A 20,299-nucleotide genomic window follows, 5' to 3' on the forward strand; every position below is an offset into this window, starting at 1 on the left:
CAGAAAGGTTTTGTTAACTTGCTCATGCCAATATAATAAATAAATAGGAAAAGCCAGTTTCATCATCAAGTATTTCTGGCTCTAAAACTCACCAAGTCCAACATTTTTGCCTTGGAATGTGTAAGTTAACAGTGCCCCCACTAACAACCTGAAGCAATACAGAAGGAATGGGTTGAGATGGGGTTTGGGCAAAGGAAAGATGAGCTTGGTTTTAGGTATGTTGATTTTGAGCTACCTTGGGAAGCCATTTTGTGTTTTGTGGTTGCAAGAGAAATCATGGTTTGTTGCCCAGTGTTAGACATGGATAAACTCAGAGTGTTCCATTTGCTGTAGAATTAGTGGAGGATAGATAGATGGGATATATAGGCAGAGATTGATAGATGGATAGTTGTTTGTACATTGGTTGTTTGAAAGTTGAGCAATGTCTGCAGTCACTAGTCAGTATTTCTATTGCTTAGCAACTCTATTTCCTCATGTAGCCATAACAAATGGAACTTTTATGTTTATTTTTTATGCCAAAGGGTACATAGTGCTGCTTATAAATGATGCATAAGTGACAATTTTATACTGTGAACATTACTCTGACTCTTGGAATCATAGAATCTCAAGGTTGGACAGGAACTTAATAGTTGGATTTGTTCTATATTCAGACTGCTTTACACCTCCACGAGGTCCTGACTGACACATACTACTCATTCAGATAGTGCTCCCTATCTGAAAAGTCTCGGTTTTGAGATAACATTTTCTTTCCTTTAGGCAAATTATTCCTGTTTTACCCATGAAGGACAAATCCGAATACCTCATCTTCATGAGAGCTCATTGCACATTTAGAAATAGGCCCCATGTCTCTGCCAATTTTCTCTTTCCTGGGCTGAGCTTCTTCTCCATCTTTTCAGTGGCTCCTTGGGGAGATATATTCCTTGAGGGTAGGACTCTTTAGCCCAGGTTCTGGGAATGCACCTCACAGAAGGCTCCAGTGCCATCCCCTGCAGGCATTGTCTCAATGGCAGAGAGCCACTCATCCATGGCCATACCCTTTTCCAGTGTGGTCCCCATCTAATGATCAGTTCAGATGGGGTATAAAAGCTCAGTTATTTCAGTCCAATGTGTGACAACTCTGACAAGCCATTTTAGTTTCAGAGCTGCTCATGGGGTCAGCTGAGTCTATTGTTGGGCTGCATTGCAACTTGACTTGTTTTCTGTTCCTTCTTGAGTCCTTCCACTCCATTTCTCAGGTGTTCATTCCAAGGGCATAAACATTCTGCCTGCCAACTCTGATGCAGAGTCTGCCTCCTGGGGAACCAAGCCTGCAATGTATGACTTCAAGTCTTCTTATGAAACCGTTCCAATTTGTTTATGGACTTAGACATGTTGGCAGGGCTTCTGGAGTGGATGGATACCTAGGTGTAATCTCCTGTGTAATCAGAATACATTTTGCCTTGAAGAATATTTTAAATTAAGTAAGATTCCACAAATCTAATTTGTAAAGCTCATACAGTAGAAAGTTTTCAGTGGGGATCTCTTAGCTTAGGTTCCCCCTCAAAAGCAGAGTGTGAAACAAGGACTTATATGTGAGTAGTTTATTTGAGGAAATTATCCCAAGGAACAGAAGTGGGAGACTGGAAATGATTGGTCACAATAATCTCTGTCATTTCATAGTCATAGTTTTTCATCAACACTCTCCTAATGAGCTCATCTTTGGGATGCCAAGTGGCATTGCTGTGTGCTTTCTTCAAGAGATCTGAGCAATGTAGTCAGACAGCCAATTAACATTTTTATTTACTTTGGGAGAGCTTTGAGTCCTGAGACCTGCATGAGATTTTTCTGGTAGTATTTCCAGCTGTTTAACAAAACATGTCAAAAATTTCATATTTATCATTCTAGGAATTCAGCTTAATAAGACTACACAGACCAGGACTGAGAGGTTGGTGGCAAAGGAAGGAGCTACTGAGAGCCACACATCAATAAGATGAGATATCCAAAGCATGGAAGGAGGAGGGTCAGTCAAGGCAATGAGGGGTAGACTGGGAGCAGTTCAGGAGGCTCCTCCCAGAACCAGGAATCTAATTAGGAGACTGAAAAGAAAGGAAGTGAAGGGGCCCCAAGCCAGAGAGTCCTATGTATAAAATTATACATAATTTTATATGTATAAGTCATAATTTAATTCTCACAGAAATATTGTGAAGAATGTGCCAATATTATTATCCAAACTATTTAGCAGATGAAGTAACTGAGGCACAAAGGGGCCAAATAAATTGTCCAATGTTGCATAGGTAGTAAGTGGCTGAGCCTGACTTCAAACCTCGATAGACTTTTCCCAAAGTTCATGCTCTTCTGAATATTACTTACTTCTCATGTACCTGTTTCTGAGGCAAAGGTTCTTATTTATTATAAATTTCCTTGATGAAAGACTAGGACTGGTTCAGAATGTGTGTGTTGGAGAAGAGGGGTGTAATAGATACACATTTTATAGACCTCCTTCCATTCATCTGGGCCCATTGCATCTTGCACAGCACCACTCAGGGAGCTGCCCCCTTGCCCTTGTCTGCTACTATGTTTCTTGGTCAGCAAGTTCCAACTTGAAGTTTCTGGCTCTTGCCACTTCAGGACTTGGATGAGATACTAAGCCATGGGGCACGCAATGTGGCCCCACATGTGTTGGAAGAAGCCAGATGATACACCCTGGACATGAAGGAGAGTTAACTCCTTGTAGGGTGAAATTTGACCAGAGGAGCGCAATGGACAGGAGGGAAGTGGCTAAACTCCCTCATCTTGCACTGTCCAATCGACTTCTCTGAGGCATGAGTTTTTCTTCTAGCTCATTCTTTCCCTTGTCAAGTGGATGCACAAGCAAAGGACCTGTTGCGTCTCTTTGTGGCTTAGTGTGAAGTGATAGGCAGCATAGTGATACTTCAGTTGGCGTTGCTTGGCATCTTTTCTTGCCTTACTTTCCTTCTTTCTAATCTTTGTACCCTGGGTTTACCCCTTTCAAAGAAAGCATTAAAGGCCAAGCTAAGAAAATGGGTCTGGACTAAAAAGTAGAAACAAATAGAGTAGTAGGCATAGTTCTTAACAGCACTTCACTGTTCAGAGACAAGAAAGGACATAGATTCTTTGAAAAATAAGTGTAGAACAAGTTAGATGTTGATATTATGACTAATGTGTAAGTTCCAGTACTTAACAAGCAGTTGTTGTAAGGTGAGTATTTATGAAGAAGGGGGAGAAGGGAAGAACTCCCTGATCAGGCTGATTTTAAGTCAGATCTATTTACTGCCTGTTATGCCTGTCTCCTCTTCCTCTTCATGTTGCTAATAGCAAAAATAGCCACTATTTTCTGAACACTTAAATATATGTCTGAGACCATGCTAAGTGCTTTACGTATATTTTCTCATTTATTCCTTTGAGGTAGAAAATTGAGACTCAGAGAAGAGAAGTGGCTGTCAAGCAGCTAATGAGTGCTAGCACCAGATTTCAAACCCAGGACTGCCTAACTCTGAAGCCCATACTAAAAATGGATTTGTTCTGCTGTCTTCTGCAAAGTTCCTTATCAAAGGAAGTTATCTAGAGCAGAGGAAAGCCACATGGAGAAAAAAATATGGCATGAGAGAATATTATTCATTTTGTTCTTATTTGCTTCGAAAGTAACTTCTGGTGGAGCCAGCTGCTGGTGTTCGGAGTGTCTTTGCCTTCTAGGAGGAAATACTCTTTCCTAGGTGCCACACTGTTGACACTTCTCAAGACCAAAATACCACAGGCCTCCAGCTCCTTGATAAAGCTTTAATGTGTTGAATTGGCATAAATCAATTCCCTAAGTCTGCCTAGCAGAACCAAACCCTGAATATGGAGACCTCACAGGGTCACCTAGCTCAAGGCAGCCAGCAGACTTCCTACTTGATACTTTCTTTGATAGATGTCTTTAGGGGAGCCAACTTTTCTTTAACATCTTTCCTTTGACACTAAAGCTCTCCTCTCCCAATATTTCCTCCTCAGTATAACCCGAATTTTGTGTTCATGACATAAATAGGACCACGTTTGCCACTGAATGATGTCACAGTGCAGGTGATCCACAGATAGAGAATACAGATAGCATTTGACATTTGCCTTTGGGATGCCTTATACTACTTTTTATCCTCCCAGTAATCTTTATGTTGTTGTTTTGTTTTTGTTTTATGTTGTTATTTAAATGATAATGGCAAAAGACCCTTGTTAAGAGTAATGAGATCTGGGATCTGATTGCAGCTCTGACTTATCATCTGGATGTGACTTTGATCTGTCACCTGGTCCTCTGAGGACTCAGTTCATTCACCTGCACAATGGGAGAGTTGGGAGAGATTATTTATTCTTAAACCATGCTGATCATCAGAATCACCACAGATCGCTTCTTAAAAAGGGTCCATCTCAGAGTCCTGAATCACACTTCAGGTGAAGGGAGGAGAAAGGAGATTGGGGAGAGGAGCAAAGGTCCAGAATTCATAATTGCAACAAGCTGCCTAGGTCATTCTGATGCACAGTTTAGGACAACTTTATGCAATACTGCCAGTTGCACAACTCCAAGGGGTGCCACTTGCATTCTACAAACTCCATGGGCACAGTTCACATGAAATAGAATCTGAACAGCACCTCTTGGAATTGTGTAATACAACAGCCCTGTATGAGCTGATTACTGTAGAGGGTCATTTGTAAGCATGGATATTCTTTGATGGGATGACAGTAGAGTGCTTTGAGGTCCTCAGCAGACAGTGGCCCTGTATTAGTTCATTTTCACACTGCTATAAAGAACTACCTGAGACTGGGTAATTTATAGAGAAAAGAAGTTTAATGGACTCTTAGTTCTGCATGGCTAGGGAGGCCTCAGGAAACATACAATCATGGCACAAGGCCAAGGGGAAGCAAGGCACGTCTTACATGGTGACAGGAGGAAGAGAGAGAGAGAGTGAGGGGGGAAGTGTCACACTTTAAAACCATCAGATCTTGTGAGACCTCACTCACTATCATGAGAAAACAAGGGAGAAATCCACCCCCATGATCCAATCACCTCCCACCAGGCCCTTCCTCTAACGTGTGGGGATTACAGTTTGAGATGAGATTTGAGTGGGGACACAGAGCCACACCATATCAGACCTGTAAGCATGTGGTTATGGATGAAGGCACAGTAGCTGTGACCAATAGGATAGGAAAGTGGATGGCTTAAGAACAGCTAATGAACACTGCCCCATGTGAAGCTGACTCTCAGATTGTCTCCCACATTGTAGCATTACAGCTGGTGCCCATCTGACAAGAGGGAGAGGTGTGTGAAGAAAGCAGGATGTTGAGAGCAGCATGAGCCAAACAGCAGGACCTTGGGTCACGGTTTCCCCAATAGGGTTGAATTGAGGAAAAGAAACAAGGCTTTCTCCCAGCTAAGAAAAGCTTTTAGTTGCCTACTAATTTCTGTGCTTTGGGGTTTCTTTGACTTTGTTTTCCCTTTACACATGGTGAAATTCCTTTTGAAAATAAATTCAGTCCTGTCTTAACCAAAAAAAAAAAAAAAAAAAAAAAAAAGACTGGTAAACCTGTATGGAGATATTACTGGAGTTCCTAGAAGCCAGGTTATGTTAGTAAAAAATTGGTTAAGTTTGGGTACTTGGGCAGACAGAAAGTTGAAAATCTGGGGAAAGAGAGTTAGCATGCAGTTGTGATTAGATTAAATGTTATAAATGAATTTTTATCAGAAACTAGTGAGATGCTGCTGAGCTGACTTGAGGTATTCCACTGTCTAGAATAATACTCTGCCTAATTTGCATGAGAATCAGTTGAGGCATTTGTCAAAAATGCAGATTCCTGCCACAGCCCCAGGCAATTCTGAGTCACCGGGTATGGAGGGGGCACCTGGGCTGTGCATTTTACATGAGCATCCAAAAATCATGCTTTGAGAATGCTGCCCTAGACAATTGATGGAAATACAGGGAACTTTGTTCCAGAATACATCCTGTGTTCCTTGAAAATTATATTAACTCCTCTCAGCCTTAGTTTTCCCTCATGTAATGTGGATAAGGATACTTACCCTTTCCAAAATCAGAGGTCTTTGAAAAGTATTTTAAAATAATCTGGATAAAAGAGGTAATGCTAGTTACTTAGAATAGGAATTTATATGAATAAAAGTCTATGTCATGGGCTTCTGTAAACTCACCTCTCAACCCCAGCACACAGCACAAGAATATGGAAATAGAAGGAAGTATGTATGCATATATGTGTATAAATATGATTGAGATTGCGTAGGAGCCTGTCTTAGTCCATTTGTGCTGCTATAACAAAATTATAATAAAATACCACCAACTACGTAGCTTATATACAACAGAAACATTTCTCACAGTTTTGGTGGCTGGGAAGTCCAAGACCAAGGAGCTAGCTGACTCAGTGTCTGATGAAGGCTCACTTTCTCATAGATGGGGCTTTTTTGCTATGTGTCCTCCTGTGGTGGAAGGGGCAAGGCAGCTCTCTGGGGCCTCTTTTATAAGGACACTAATTCCATTCATGAGGACTCTGCCCTCATGACCTAATCACCTTCCAAACACCCTGCTTCCTGTCACATCACATATGAATTTTGGGAGGACACAAATGCTCAGACCATAGGAGAACCTTGGAAAGATTTCTAGAAAGTCAAACAATAGATTTTTAAGAAGTCTATTTTCTAATAAGCTATTAGTTAGTGCTTATTAGAAAATAGAATCTGCCAAAGTAATGTAGGAGGAGCATTTATCAAGGCAGATTGATAGAGGGAGCTCAGTAGATAAGGCAAACAAATGTTGACCAGTGAATTATATTCATAATATATTTTGTATTTGTAATATATTTTGTTCTTATTTAGAGAATGTACTAATTAGGGTAAAGTATAGCTGCTGTAGCAGAGAACCAACAATCTAGTGGCTCAAATAACAAAGAAGTTTAATTTACTGCTCGTGTAGCAATCCCAGTATGAGTATTCATACCAGGTCATTCAGTGAGAGGTTCCTTCTGCATGGTCATTTGGTGAGAGGTTCCTTCTATCTTGTTGCCCTGCTATCACATAGGACACTGCCATCATTTACTTTGCAGAAGCTGGCTTGTCATCTGGAAAAGGGACAGAGAACATGGAGCGTCATAAAGCTCAGACCTGGAAGTGGCACATAGAACTTCCATTCACAAACCACTAGTGAGCTTAAAAACACCAGGATGCCTAAGTGAAAGGGAGGCTGGGGAATGTAGCCTAGCAGAATAGCCATACCCAACCAAAACTCTATTATTAGTGCTGTTGAAGAAGGGGAGAATGGGGTTGGTGACTAACTAGCAGTCTCTGCCATGGGAAGGTATATGGAACTTTGAAAATGGAGCCAATTACTACTTTTCATGGTTTCACTAATTGGCCAGAGCTACTACTGTGCTGTGGAGTATCAGTGTTTCCTTTGATGTGCTGTTCCTAGCCTCTCTACGGGCTTATATCTAGCATCCCAGGTAAACCTGAGAGTTATCCTGGGCAATGTGGATGCTGGTATTCCCTTTTCTCAATTTTAGGGTTCTCCTCCTCTATCCTGTACAGGTCATGAGAAAAGACTTGTTGAGTCCTATCCTACTGTTAATAAACGTGCTGTTGATTGGAAAATGTTGGCAGAAGTGCCAATATGAATAGTCTTCTAGTTGCCTTTCTGACGGTTGTGACATAATGAATCTCAAGTGTGACTTTTGTCATATAATTGGAGGCTCTGAACATTAAGAACATTTTCTTAAGGATCATCCAGGCAGAAAATGAGTTCACAGGTTTTTAACGTTTTTACTGATGGTTCCCAAGGCTCCACCTGTCCCTGCATTCTATTCTATACTGCCTCTTTATTGGATTTCTCCCCCACTGCAACGTGTGTGTGTGTGTGTGTGTGTGAGAGAGAGAGAGAGAGAGAGAGAGAGAGAAAGAGAGAGAGAGAAGAGAGAGAGAGGAGAGAAAGAAGAGAGAGAGAGAAAGAGAAAAATTGACAATATATTTCAGAATTCTTAAGGTTTGCTCCTCGTTATTCTGTGATGTGCAGTACTATTCATAACAGAAAGGTCTGATAATTAGCTGCCTTGGGATGTTCTAAAGGTGAAGCCACTCTCCTGCCATGCATCTTGCAAGAGAGATTAGTGATGTAGACTGGAGGTTGGCATGTGACAGAGACTGTTAAGGACAAAAGCAGATTGATAACAGTGAAAGCTGCTGCTTGGATAGGTTCATGGATTTAGAGAGTGACCTCCCCGCCATGGGAACTGGATCCCTATGAAACTGTGGCTTGAACTACAATGAGATGAAATTACCTCAGAGAAAAATCTGAAGGCACATTTTAAGATTGGGACATTGCTTAGGAAGCTGATTACCAAAGACAAAAACATTCATGTGTATAGTGGGAGAATAGGAGATAGGTTACTTTTTAAATAGCTAGTTGGCATTGTCATTGAAGTTTGCCTTACTGGAAAAATTATGCAGCTATTTCTCTTTTCAGTTTTATACACATGCGCACTCACACACACACACACACACACACACACACACCCCCACATATTCTGGGGAAGAGGTGTTTTATTTTCCTTTTGTATCATGATTTCATAGACCCTTATATTCTCTAAGAGATCTGGGCTTTCAGCCACATTCCCATAGGATTCTGGAATTTTTCCCTCTACCCTCAGCCTGCCCCATCACCCAAGTGTGATTTTTGTGATTCTTGTGTTTCTCTAGTGTCTCACCAACTGTATTTCTAAAGCTTGGTCAGTGTTCCATCGTGGATTTCATGTTTTGCCACTTGTGATGGCAATTTATAATAAAACCAAGATATGACCTGTTTTGTGTCCAGCAATGAAACAAGTTGGAATCTGCCTGTGATGTGCAATGTGCCTTCAATGAAGGGGCAGCTGTGATGTGAATGGATCTTGGGGGAGAGAAAGGACCTTAATTTCTCTTCTCTTTTCCCATGGATATAAAACTTTGTTATGGTAAACTAAACCTCTGATATCACATGCAGCCACTGGCATTCTAGATTGTTTTAATGGCCACTCCTTATTGCTTCATACTAAGCATTACCATCTGTTTCTTTCTTAATTATAAATGCAGCAGGAATTCACAATTACATCAGTAACGGTGGAAATAAAATGGAGTTAGAGGCTTTCTACTTAACACAAGCCAGCCTTCCTCTAATACTTTTCTTCTGTTACAGGCATTGGTCAGAGAGGAGACTTTTTCAGTGGTTTTCTCTTCCCTCTCTTCAGTATACTTACCAGGAGAATGTCATGCTATAAATTCAGCAATTTCCTTTTAGTGAGAGGGAGAGCTGTGTTTATTTTCTGTCCATGGAGCTGGGGATGTGTGGGCAGCTCTTTCTCACAGTATTGGAAACCAGTGGTGTGATTGTCCTGCTGTTATTGGCCTCTGTTTTTGTGAAAAGAGATGAGTTATATAGCCCAATGACATGAGTCATGTCATCCCCCAGAGGAGAACTGGGAGTGAACATCTAAGAAACTCTGGTAGCCAGCCTGCCTGTCTGTGAATATATGCGAACATTTCTAGAGGGAGGTGATATAAAAGCTGAAGATATGTTTAACCCAGATTACTTAGGCTTTTATTTTTCATTAAGTGGAAAAACTAATCAAATTTCAGACTCATGAAATTTTAGTGCTAAAAGAAACCCTTATAAATCACCTTGATCAAAGCTGTAGTGACTGTCCTTTCCTTTGTGTAGTGCTTGACCAGGTTGAGCACAGGATTTGGAGTCAGCAGAACAGGTTTGAATCTGAAGCTACCACCATGGACTTTGAGTCCTCTTCACTGAGTTTTTAGTGTCAGTTCTCTTCATCCATGACAGGAGACATGATGCTTCTTATGAAGCCTATGTTTGGATTAAATGAGAGGGAACAAGTAAATCCTAGCCATTGTGTGGCCGATCTGTGGGTTTTTTTCCCCTTCTTTCCATTCACATTTATGATAGATGAAGAGATATTGGTCCAGAGAGGTTAAATGCTTTGCCCAATATGATACATCTAGTTCAGGGTGGACCTGAAGTAGAAGTAGTTTTAAAACTCTATTTCAAGGCTTTTGCTTACTATGTCATATCTAGACCCTTTGCTACCTTTCTCCATCCTTGTCACCATTGTACAAGGATATGTACTTTTGCACAATGAATAACCACAATGGTTATCATGTGTATGATACTTTTTAAATTTGTAAAGTACCTTTTAAAATGTATATTCCCATTTAACATGAAGTAAGTGAAATAGTGTTATAATCTTTTTTTTCTCTCTGTCTTTGAGACGGAGTCTCACTCTGTCGCCCAGGCTGGAGTGCAGTGGCGTGATGTCAGCTCACTGCAAGCTCCGCCTCCCGGGTTCATGCCATTCTCCTGCCTCAGCCTCCCGAGTAGCTGGGACTACAGGGGCCCGCCACCACGCCTGGCTAATTTTTTGTATTTTTAGTAGAGACGGGGTTTCACCGTGTTAGCCAGAATGGTCTTGATCTCCTGACCCCGTGATCCACCCACCTCGGCCTCCCAAAGTGCTGGGATTATAGGTGTGAGCCACCGCGCTCGGCTGAAGTAGTGTTATAATCTTATCCTTCCTCTTATTTTAAGTTGGAAATTCTGAAAGGTCAAGTATCTTGTTGAAGTCACACAGAAGGCTGAGTCAGGACTTGAACCAGGTTTTTAAGACTTTCCATGTATGGGCTTCACTCTATACTAGGTGGACTCTTACAGTTACACCAGTACATGTAGGAGAGGACTGAAAGATGCAGTAAAAAGAAATCGATATTATTATCTATAATTTAATAGTTGTAGTTAGGACTTTTTATGATGTGGATACTATAAGACCAAAACCATTTTCTTGAATTATATTAATATTTTAGCAATCCATGTGCTTTTTACCCACCAGAAGGTTCCCCTGGGTAAGTAAAGAGGTGGAGCAGGAGAGAGCAGGTTTGCACCGAAAGTAGTTACAAAACAAAACAAAGCATATAAGACATCAGCCACAAGAGGCCCTTGCTCCAAAATGCAAATGACTCATTTGCTACTTCAAAAATGCACCTCATCAATGAAGGGATCATTTGATCATTTGTTCCTGCCAAGTTTATTAGTCCAGGAAGGGTCAGGCTGGTGCATGTTCTCACCCAGGGGTCTGAGAGCACAGTGGCAGGTGTGAAAAGAGTCTTTGGGCCTTTTCATGACAATGCCCTCATCCAAATAAGAAGTCCCCTTTGCACTTTCCCAGCTTCTAGGCCATATGTTATGTCTGTTTCTTACAGGGTGATTCAATGATTCCTGGTGATAATGACATCACACTGAGTTTTACTTACATCCTGTTTCTCTTGTATAATGCCCATGCTCCTCTTGTCATGTGGTCCGGAGCCATCAGGGCCCACTCTATAATAAGCCAGCTTTCTGAAAATCAGGCCTTCCTGGCAACAAAACTAAATCTTTTAATCTCAGAAATCCTACTACTAACCATGTATAGAAAACCATGCAAATTGAAAGAATGTAAATATTGACATTCTCAGGTTTTCCCATGTAACCTGATTTAGTCTGATTTCCCTATTATTTCTGCCATTTCTGTGGGCATTTTACTGAAGCCAGGTTTTATAAAGCAGCCCAGAAGCAGCATCGTTCATAAGGTAAGGGCACAGGCTGTAGCATCGGCCAGACCTTTGGTCAAGTTCTGGCTGTGCAGCTTGACTGTGTGATGTCATGTAAGTTCTCAGAGCCTCCCTTTCCCCATCTGTAAAGTGACGATAATGGTGCCCACCCATTAGCTGGTGCTGTGAGGATCTGATGAGCTACCGCCTGCAAAGTGCTTAATCACAGGACAATGTTTTGCCTTTCTGACCCCCCAGAACCAGATGAATGATTCATTTGTGATGTTTTTCTCTCATTAGGAAGCTTTAGCTGGACAAAGGTCATTCAGGATTATTTTAACATATGAAATGCATTTGTTTTATTGAAAGAGATTAGAAATATTATTTTGAAAGTTTTATACCTTACTTTAGAAGTCAAGTCTTATAACATTAGTAGGTTTTCACTTCAGGTTACTTTCATGTTCTATCTTTCCACTGTGAGCAAGGTGGTGAGAAAGGCATTCTTTCTATTGTCTTGCATGCGAATGTGAAAATATCCTCTGTGTGCCAAATACAACTTCATGAGCATATTGTTTGTTTTAATCTAGCCTTTTAATGTCAGAAAAAAGGTCTGAAAGTTCTAGTATAATAATAATGATTAAAATGCTTATTAGAGAGCACATTAAAAGATAAGGCTATTTTGAAGACTCAGGGGCATATGAACAGGTTATTATTTTTTCATAAATGTATTAAATCAGACATGTGCTAGCCAAATGTATGACCTTATATAGGTTTTTTTTCAGAGTTTTACAGAAATAATGCTAAAATAAAGGAATGTGAATTCCTTTGCCAGTTCTTTGAAGGAAATGGTAGAATCTGACCTACCTCGAAGGAGTATTAAGAGAAACAACCCGGTTATATTGCTGGAGGCTTAAAGTCTTTAAATAGTCTCACAGATCAAATCTCCCTCGGCTACATAGAATGATTCCATATGCTTTCTTCTGAAACTTCCTCTCTTTATCTCTAAATGGGGCCGTTTTGAGCCCCACATGAGGAGGCGCAGTGGAAGAAAAATGTTCTTCTGAGCAGAATCTGCAAGCCATGCCACATGTAGACATGTCATCCGATAATGACATCCTCACTCTGTAGAGGCTAGGACCAACTGTGTTATCCTCTTTCTCCTGCTCGTCTCCTCCCACCACACACATGCACAAGCACCTGTCAACCACCATCCTCATACCCCTTCTTCTCTTAGAAAGGAGGGGCTTCAAACATACTATTCTAGGGGGAAAGGCCCCATGACTCTCTGATAAGAAGAGGAATCTGTGTTAAATTCTTTAATTCTACTAAACATGCAAAAGCATTGAGCAAGTAATTAGGCAACCATGTATATAGCTCCAGATGTCCCATACATATGGACCATTGTCCACACTGCTGGTGGGGCTGGCAGCATTTTAAAAACTGGTTATAACACATATGGTCCTTTGCTTTTTGCTCTGGCATCTGAAGTCTTGCTAATCCAAACACATCATCACTGTGGTACTTCTAGCACAGTAAATACCTATCCGCTCTCAAGTTACAAATGCCGTGTGCTTCCCTAGCTCAAGGTTGTGGGTAAATTAATTCTTAAATGAAAGTGAGGGGCAGGGAGCTTTGCAAAGAGAAGAAGCATGTTAGGTATAGGAAGAGGAAATTAAATGGATTGGACTCTCCTCTATCTTTTCAGTGTTTTGGCCTCCACCCATTATAAGCTTTCAAGCTTTATTGGATGATAGTTTCTAAGTCCCCTTCTAGCCAAGGCTCCAAGGTATGATTTCAGTTGGAGAGTAAATTCTTTGTGTTTCCCATCTCTCAGAAAAATTGCTCATCAGCTAAAGTTTTCAAAGAGTCAATTTATGGGAAGCTGTTTTTGTTGTCTAGCTACTTATGTTATCATTATTCAGTCTAAAGTCTTGCCTATTGCTGAAAACTTTATGCAAAACAAGATACTGTGGTTATTTATTTCGTAGCCATTGCTTTGTTGTTTACACACCCACATAATTACCTTGAACACTACAAAAAAAAATTGCAAAATATTATTTCCTAAACACACTTTGGGTTTACAAAGTGATTATAAATGGCTTTTAAAGAAAGTAATTCTTGTTCCTTTCTTTGTGTTCAAGCTTCTCTACTTAATTGTGCTGTGTGTGTTAGAGGATTATGGTGGTAAGTTGAGATGTAGACAAAACAAATTTTGTCATTTTTTCAGTAGACAAAATTATAATAGTGTGGAGATACTGTCATTTTAAAATTAATCTGAAAAACATTTATTGAGTACTTTCAGTATGTCATCAGACAACTTCACCTCTCTGGGTATGAAGTTTTTGTTTGTGTTTTGCTTCGATTAGTTTTGTAAAAGGAGACAGCAACCCAAGGACTTTATAGCTGTAAAAAGGCAAGGGTGGTTACTACAACCTAAATATGAGAAAAAAACAGTTTTGATTCATTCCTTGAATGCCTCCATCACAGAGCAGTTTTTAGCAATGGAAGTAAGATTGTGAAAGGAAAAGAACAGGGCCCTTTACAGAGCTCCAGGAATCCTTTTGTGGTACTTTCAGCACGTGTTGGCGGTAGAAAATTAATAGATATAATAAACACTGTGAGGTTGGCTGGCATTTTATCTATCCCTTGAACAGGTTTAGGAAATATAATTGACTTGTGTCCACAAATCTGAAATACAATTTTTTTTGTGTAATAGTAATTTTCCCTGCAGCTTTGGCATTCTTTTTTCCATTAAACGTCTCAGTGTTCAGTAAGGGGAATACATCCTTGGTCCTACTTTGTCATTTTGGGATGATTTATTTTAAAATTACAGTAAGGGACTTTGGTCAGAATTCCACTAGGCTAATTTCAAACCCAGTTTGCTGACTCCAACTCGCCATAATGTTCCCCACCTCCAGCACACCGAACAGGAAGTGGCATACTCAGATTCCAGAAACAAGGCGATTGCTCAGATGGAATAACACTTGGCAGTTTGGAAAAATTTGTTGATGTAAGCTGAAATTGTAGGTTAGAGACTGACTTGCGGGATACATTTCTGCTAATTATGGTCCATTGTGCAGTCAAAAATGGGAAAAATTACTTATTGCAGCTGGCTTTTTGGCATTGAAATCACTGATGGAATAATCAGAGGGAAATCTTCTAAGTTATCATAAAAGATGGATTGTGACACAGGATGTCAGTTTCCAGGGTTATCCATTTTACCTGCCTCACATGACTGGAAAGCTTTTTGTTTAAGAAAAGAATCAAAGAGCCAGAGAACTGTTGAGCAGTCTTTGACACTGACTTGCCCAATGATAACTGATTCCTACAACTAACCTTCCTGTCCTACTACTTCAGGGGCCTATGTTTTTAAGAGTTGCAGCCTTGGGAAGATTTTTTTTCGGTGCCTCTCCTGTGTCCAAAGCTCCTGAAGCATCTGTAACTTCCTATTCCAGGAGTGTACACATTCTGTAACTAGAAGCCTACAGCTGAAATGCTGAACACCAAAATAACTACAGTTGATCACTGGAAACATGCCTAAGGCTGAACATAATTTTTCATTTTCATTCATGGATTTGTACATATTCTAAAAAAAAGTTTACTCTGAAGATAATATTTGCATAAAAGGAAATAAGAGAAAACATACTTACCCACCCATGTAGAGCAAATGAGCTACATCTCTTTATTGATGAATTTTAAGTCATTTGGGTTTTTCCATACTTATTTCTCATTGAATGCTCCTTTTCCAGAAGACCTCACAGTTGTCTGACTGTGTCCTCCATCACAGTCCTCCCAGTATCAAGGACAGATCTTAGGATTCCTCTCTTGAGGGTCACGTATCCCTGCTTTGTAATTCACCTCCTCTGTACTCTATTTCAGGATGCTCGGCTCTAAATACACTGCTTGCCTCAACCTTCCCTTTGGATTGTAAGTTCCTTAAAGGAACTTAGGCAGCCAATGTTTCAGCCTCCCCAGAATCTGCCTCCTCTTTTACTGGAAATAGTACCTTAATTACTCAAGAGAACCTACTCTTCCACTTTGCATACAGGCCAAGTGGCATCCCAATTAAGATTTTCTTCTCTTTTCTGCCTGGAGGTGATCACATGATTCAGTTGAGGCTATCCAGACTATCTCTGCTCTGAGAATTTGAGCTTTGAGTAGAATCCCTGTAAAAATGGAAAAGAGAGAGATCTGATTCCTCTTAGGAGAGTTTTCTGAAGAGAAGGCAGGATATCCTGCTGCTTGCCTTGACTTGCCTACTTCCCTTCCTTTATGAGGCCCGGTTGAGTAGCTTCACTTTAGAGTATGCGAGTTGACTCATATCTTGCCAATACGTCTTTTAATTTTGTCCCAGTTGGCCCAAATTGGTTGGTGTTTGCTGACAAAGTATCCTAATACAGCCTCCATCTTCCAGTTCCTATTTATGTGTCATGATGATCTGAAGCATTTCGAAAGAATAGTGAAGGTTATTGCATAAGATTCAGAAAGTTCTAGTATTCAATGGGATCATAGATATGAATTAAACCAAATAATATTCTTTATTATACAACTTTATTTCTTCCCAGAGTTTTAGAAATGTGTGAGTTTAAAATGGAGAGTTCGAGCAGGAAATAACTGGAAATTCATGACCATTATCTTTAAAAATGATTTTTTAAAAATTTTAGAATAGTTTTAAATTTACTGAATTATTGTAAAATAGTACAGAGTTTCCGTATAGCCTACACCCAGTTCTCCCGCTATTAACATTTTACATCAGTATGGTAGATTTGTCACAATTAATGAACAATTATTGAATATTTTTTAACTGAAGTCCGTAGCTTATTTAGATTCCTCTGTTTTTCCCTAATATCCTTTTCGTGTTCCAGGATCTTATACAGGGTACCACGCTACATTTGAAGTCACATCCTTTAGGCTCCTTTTGGTGTGATAGTTTCTCAGAATTTTCTTGTTTTTGATGGCCTTTACAGTTTGGAAGAGCATGGTCAGATATTTTGTACCATGCTTCCGATTGAGATTTGTCTGATGTTTTTCAAAAGTTTAGACTGGGGTGATGTGTTTTAGAGAGGGAGACCACAGAGGTAAATTGCCATTCTTATCATCACATCAAGGGTGCAAACTATCAAAATGCTTATTGCTGTTGATGGTAACTTTGATCACCTGGCTGAGGTAGTGTTCATCAGGGTTCTCTTTTTTTTCCTCCTTTTACACATTGCACTCTTTGGAAGGAAATCACTACACTATGTGTAGCCCACACTAAATAGCTGTAAGGTGAGAGACAGACAGGTACAAAGAAAGAGGCAGTTATTAATTCTAGGATTTAAAAAAACAAGATGGCGTTATACTCCACCTCCTTAAGTGTGTAGTTTATATATATATTATCCATAATTCTTCCACACAGGAGATTTATCTATTTTCCTTCTTCATTTTATAGCTTATTTATATTACTGCAGATGCATGAATACTTATTCTATAAGTACTGGTTATAATCTAGTACTAGTTTATTTATTATGTTGCTCAAATTGTTACAGCCTTGGCCATTGGGAGCTCTTTCAGTGGCTCCTGTGTCCCTTTGGCATACTCCCATTGTTGTGGGGTTTTTTGGTTTTTGGTCTTTTTTAGCCCTTCCTTACTTTGTGGCAATACAAAATGCTCTTGGCTTATCTCTCATACTTCCTGCTCCAGTCCTAGAATCAGCCATTTCTCCAAGGAACCCTGGTTCTTTTTAGTGGAGAATGGCATTAAAAATATGGATCTGGTGTTAGTTATGCTCATTACACCTAGAGTGTCATTGTTTCTAGGTCTTCTCAGCTGAAAGAGCAAGAAGATATATGTGTGTATACTAACCCATCTGTATACACATATCTATAAGTATTTCTCTGTGTAATCATTTGTATCTATTAAGATAAACATGAACGCATACTGGTATCTCCAACTCTAATCTTTCACCACGTTCTAACTTTGTCCTCTTGCTTTTCTGTAAGATCCCAACAGTGAAAACCTGGTTCCCTTCACCCACCATTCATTGTCCAGTTCCAGCATAGATGTATTGTTTCAAAATTGTTAACTCATATTCCTGTGGAGAACAGCTTTATCAACTAGAATACAGTGCTTATAGTGCAGTTACTGTTACCTTTAGCTGTATAGAGTGTACTCTTAGTGTACCTTATTCCAACCCCCTGCAGTGATGTTGTTTCATACTGTTCTCTTTAAAATTATGTTTTAAATTTATCCAGGGGATAATGCATAGCTAAAGATGAAAATTCGTGCTGATAGCCTTATAATAAAAACTAGCAGCCCCTTTCTCTCACTCTTCTCCACCTTTACCTGTTTCCCAAGAACAACACTTTCAACTCTTTTAGCTGTTCACATCAATTTGTCTAAAATCTAAATAATGTACTTTACAGCTTGAGATATCAATTTTAAACATTATACATTGATTTCCTATTATTGTAGATAAGGATTTAGCTTTATTGTACCTCCTTTCCCTGACCCATTTCTTTACAACACAGTTATTTCACATTTTTTATTAAATCAACACTTAGTGTTTACATTGCCTTCCTGTTTGTTTTTTTAAATCCTGGGACCAATAATTGACTCTTTATTTGTACTCATTTCTCACCCTATAAGACTTTTCCCACATGATCAAACTTAACAGACAGTATCCAGTTTCTTCTTACTCCTGGTTCTTACTTCCCAGGACCCTCTGTTTATTCAGGCTGCTTCATTGAGTGTATTTATGCATAGCTAGGAATAGGGCTGCTGGTGTCTGGGAACTGAATGGGGAAGGAGACTAGGGGGGTGGGGGGAGTCTCATTGTCTTCTATGTAGGCTTTCATTTCACCTCCTTATTCTTAGATTGATGTCTCACCTCACCTTCCACTGTGCCCAGGTCACTAAGTCACAAGCCTTTCTGAGTCACTTACTGTGAGACTGATACTACTATCTCCTGGCATTGGAAGGATGTGGGTTGCAGTTGCCTCATTGGGCATGAAGGGCTTAGGGACCTAAGGGTGTATATGCTTTTCATACATGCTTTCTAAAAAACTTTCTGCTTTCAACCCTATGACTTACCCTGCTTTAGTGGTACGTGGTACCTCTAATTCCTGCACCTTCCTTAGGTTCTTCGCAGTAGTGCATTTGTTTCTCTTAGGTATACCCTAAGATTACCCCATGGGTACATAAATTACTCTAGCTTTACTGTGCTGAGTCAGTAAGAATTCCTATATCTGCTTGACATCTTCATTTTGTGTGGTTCAGTGTTACAGATGTCTTTCACATTTTTTTTGTGCTGTTGGTTGTTGTGAGAGGTGAATGTGGAAAGAAAAGGGTGTGCCAAGTTAAACCTGAAGTCCCATACCTGGTCTACACTTTCTATGACCACACTAAACTCAGCTCATGCGACCTCTTTGGAGAAGGTACTCCTGAATCTTCCAAAGTAAGTTTCTTTGTCCTTGGCTTCCACGGCATTCTGTCTGTGGCACATGCCATACTCTTGTCATTTTCCCCACTAGACAATAAACACATCTAGGGCAGGGACCATGTCTAACTAACTAACGTATGTGTACTGTGAACTCTGTGCTGGCTGACTCTACTAGATATCCTCAATGTGTACTTACTTAAATCTAAGAATTTGCTACATTAATTGTAAACTAAAACTTCTGAGATATATTATGTTGCTCGGGTACCATCTGAGAAGTTAAGTGTCAATGTTGGGCTGAAACTAGAATTTCACATTTTAAAGTCTTAAACCGGTTTTGTGTCCCACAACTATGCGGCCCCTGGAAAGTATTCTTGTGTGACCTAGAAAAGATTGAAAGAAATTCAGGATACTTCAATTAGGGAGGTTCCCCAAATAACTTGATTTTTCTAATTAGATAGAGATATCTTTCATATTTAAAATGTTATTTCTGTGCAGATTTGCTGTGACTTTGGTGTGGCCTAATCTTTAGAAGTAATCACTTTAGCAGTGAAATTTAACTTAGAAGTCCAGTTAGGGTTAAGATAAAAAGGCCACATGAGGTAACAAATGAGAATATGTACTCTGGAGTTGTACAGATCTGAGTTTGAACTTTAGCTCCTTCACTTACCAAATAGATAAGTCATTAACTTCTTTCAGCCTCAATTCATCTATGTTAAAGTTGGGATAATAGCAATACAAACATTATCGGTCTGTATGAAGACTAAACAATATAATGTATGTAAAACAGCATAATGCCTGGTATGTGGTAGGCTTTCAATAAATGTTACCTTGTTATTATATATCATGACAGTTAATACAATGCTGAGCGAATATTTGATGATTGTCTGAAATAACTTGAAAAAGTTTAGTGAAAAAATTGGGGGACGGAGGGGTTGGGAACTGGGCACAGACAATTCAACCATCTAAGGAAGCAGTGGCACTTACTTCACTGAGCCCTATTAAATTGAAAGATTGTGTTCTAGCACCAGGGAAGAGTAGCTATATGAATCATTTCTTATGATCTAAAGTCCATTAGCTACTCCATTTAGCTGTTAATGTTGTGAGGCCATTGGTGGAAATAAATATGTTATTTGGTAATGGACTTGTTTTCTTAACAATTATAATATATTCTTTCCAAATGCTGGAATTTAATTCTGCCATTCTGCTAATTAGTCAGCCGATCAGCCTTCAGCATTGTTTCAATATCCCGCCCACCACATTTTTATATTAAAGCTCATTTAATT

At 39.7% G+C, this 20,299-nt stretch overlaps 1 protein-coding gene across 4 annotated transcripts in view; it reads left to right on the forward strand.

Annotated features, from left to right (window-relative positions):
• CPQ (carboxypeptidase Q) overlaps positions 1-20,299 on the forward strand; it is a 587,881-nt gene that overhangs the window by 251,179 nt on the left and 316,403 nt on the right. The window lies entirely within an intron of this gene.

Source organism: Pongo pygmaeus, chromosome 7 (assembly GCF_028885625.2).
Source record: "Pongo pygmaeus isolate AG05252 chromosome 7, NHGRI_mPonPyg2-v2.0_pri, whole genome shotgun sequence".
Lineage (NCBI taxonomy): Eukaryota > Metazoa > Chordata > Mammalia > Primates > Hominidae > Pongo > Pongo pygmaeus.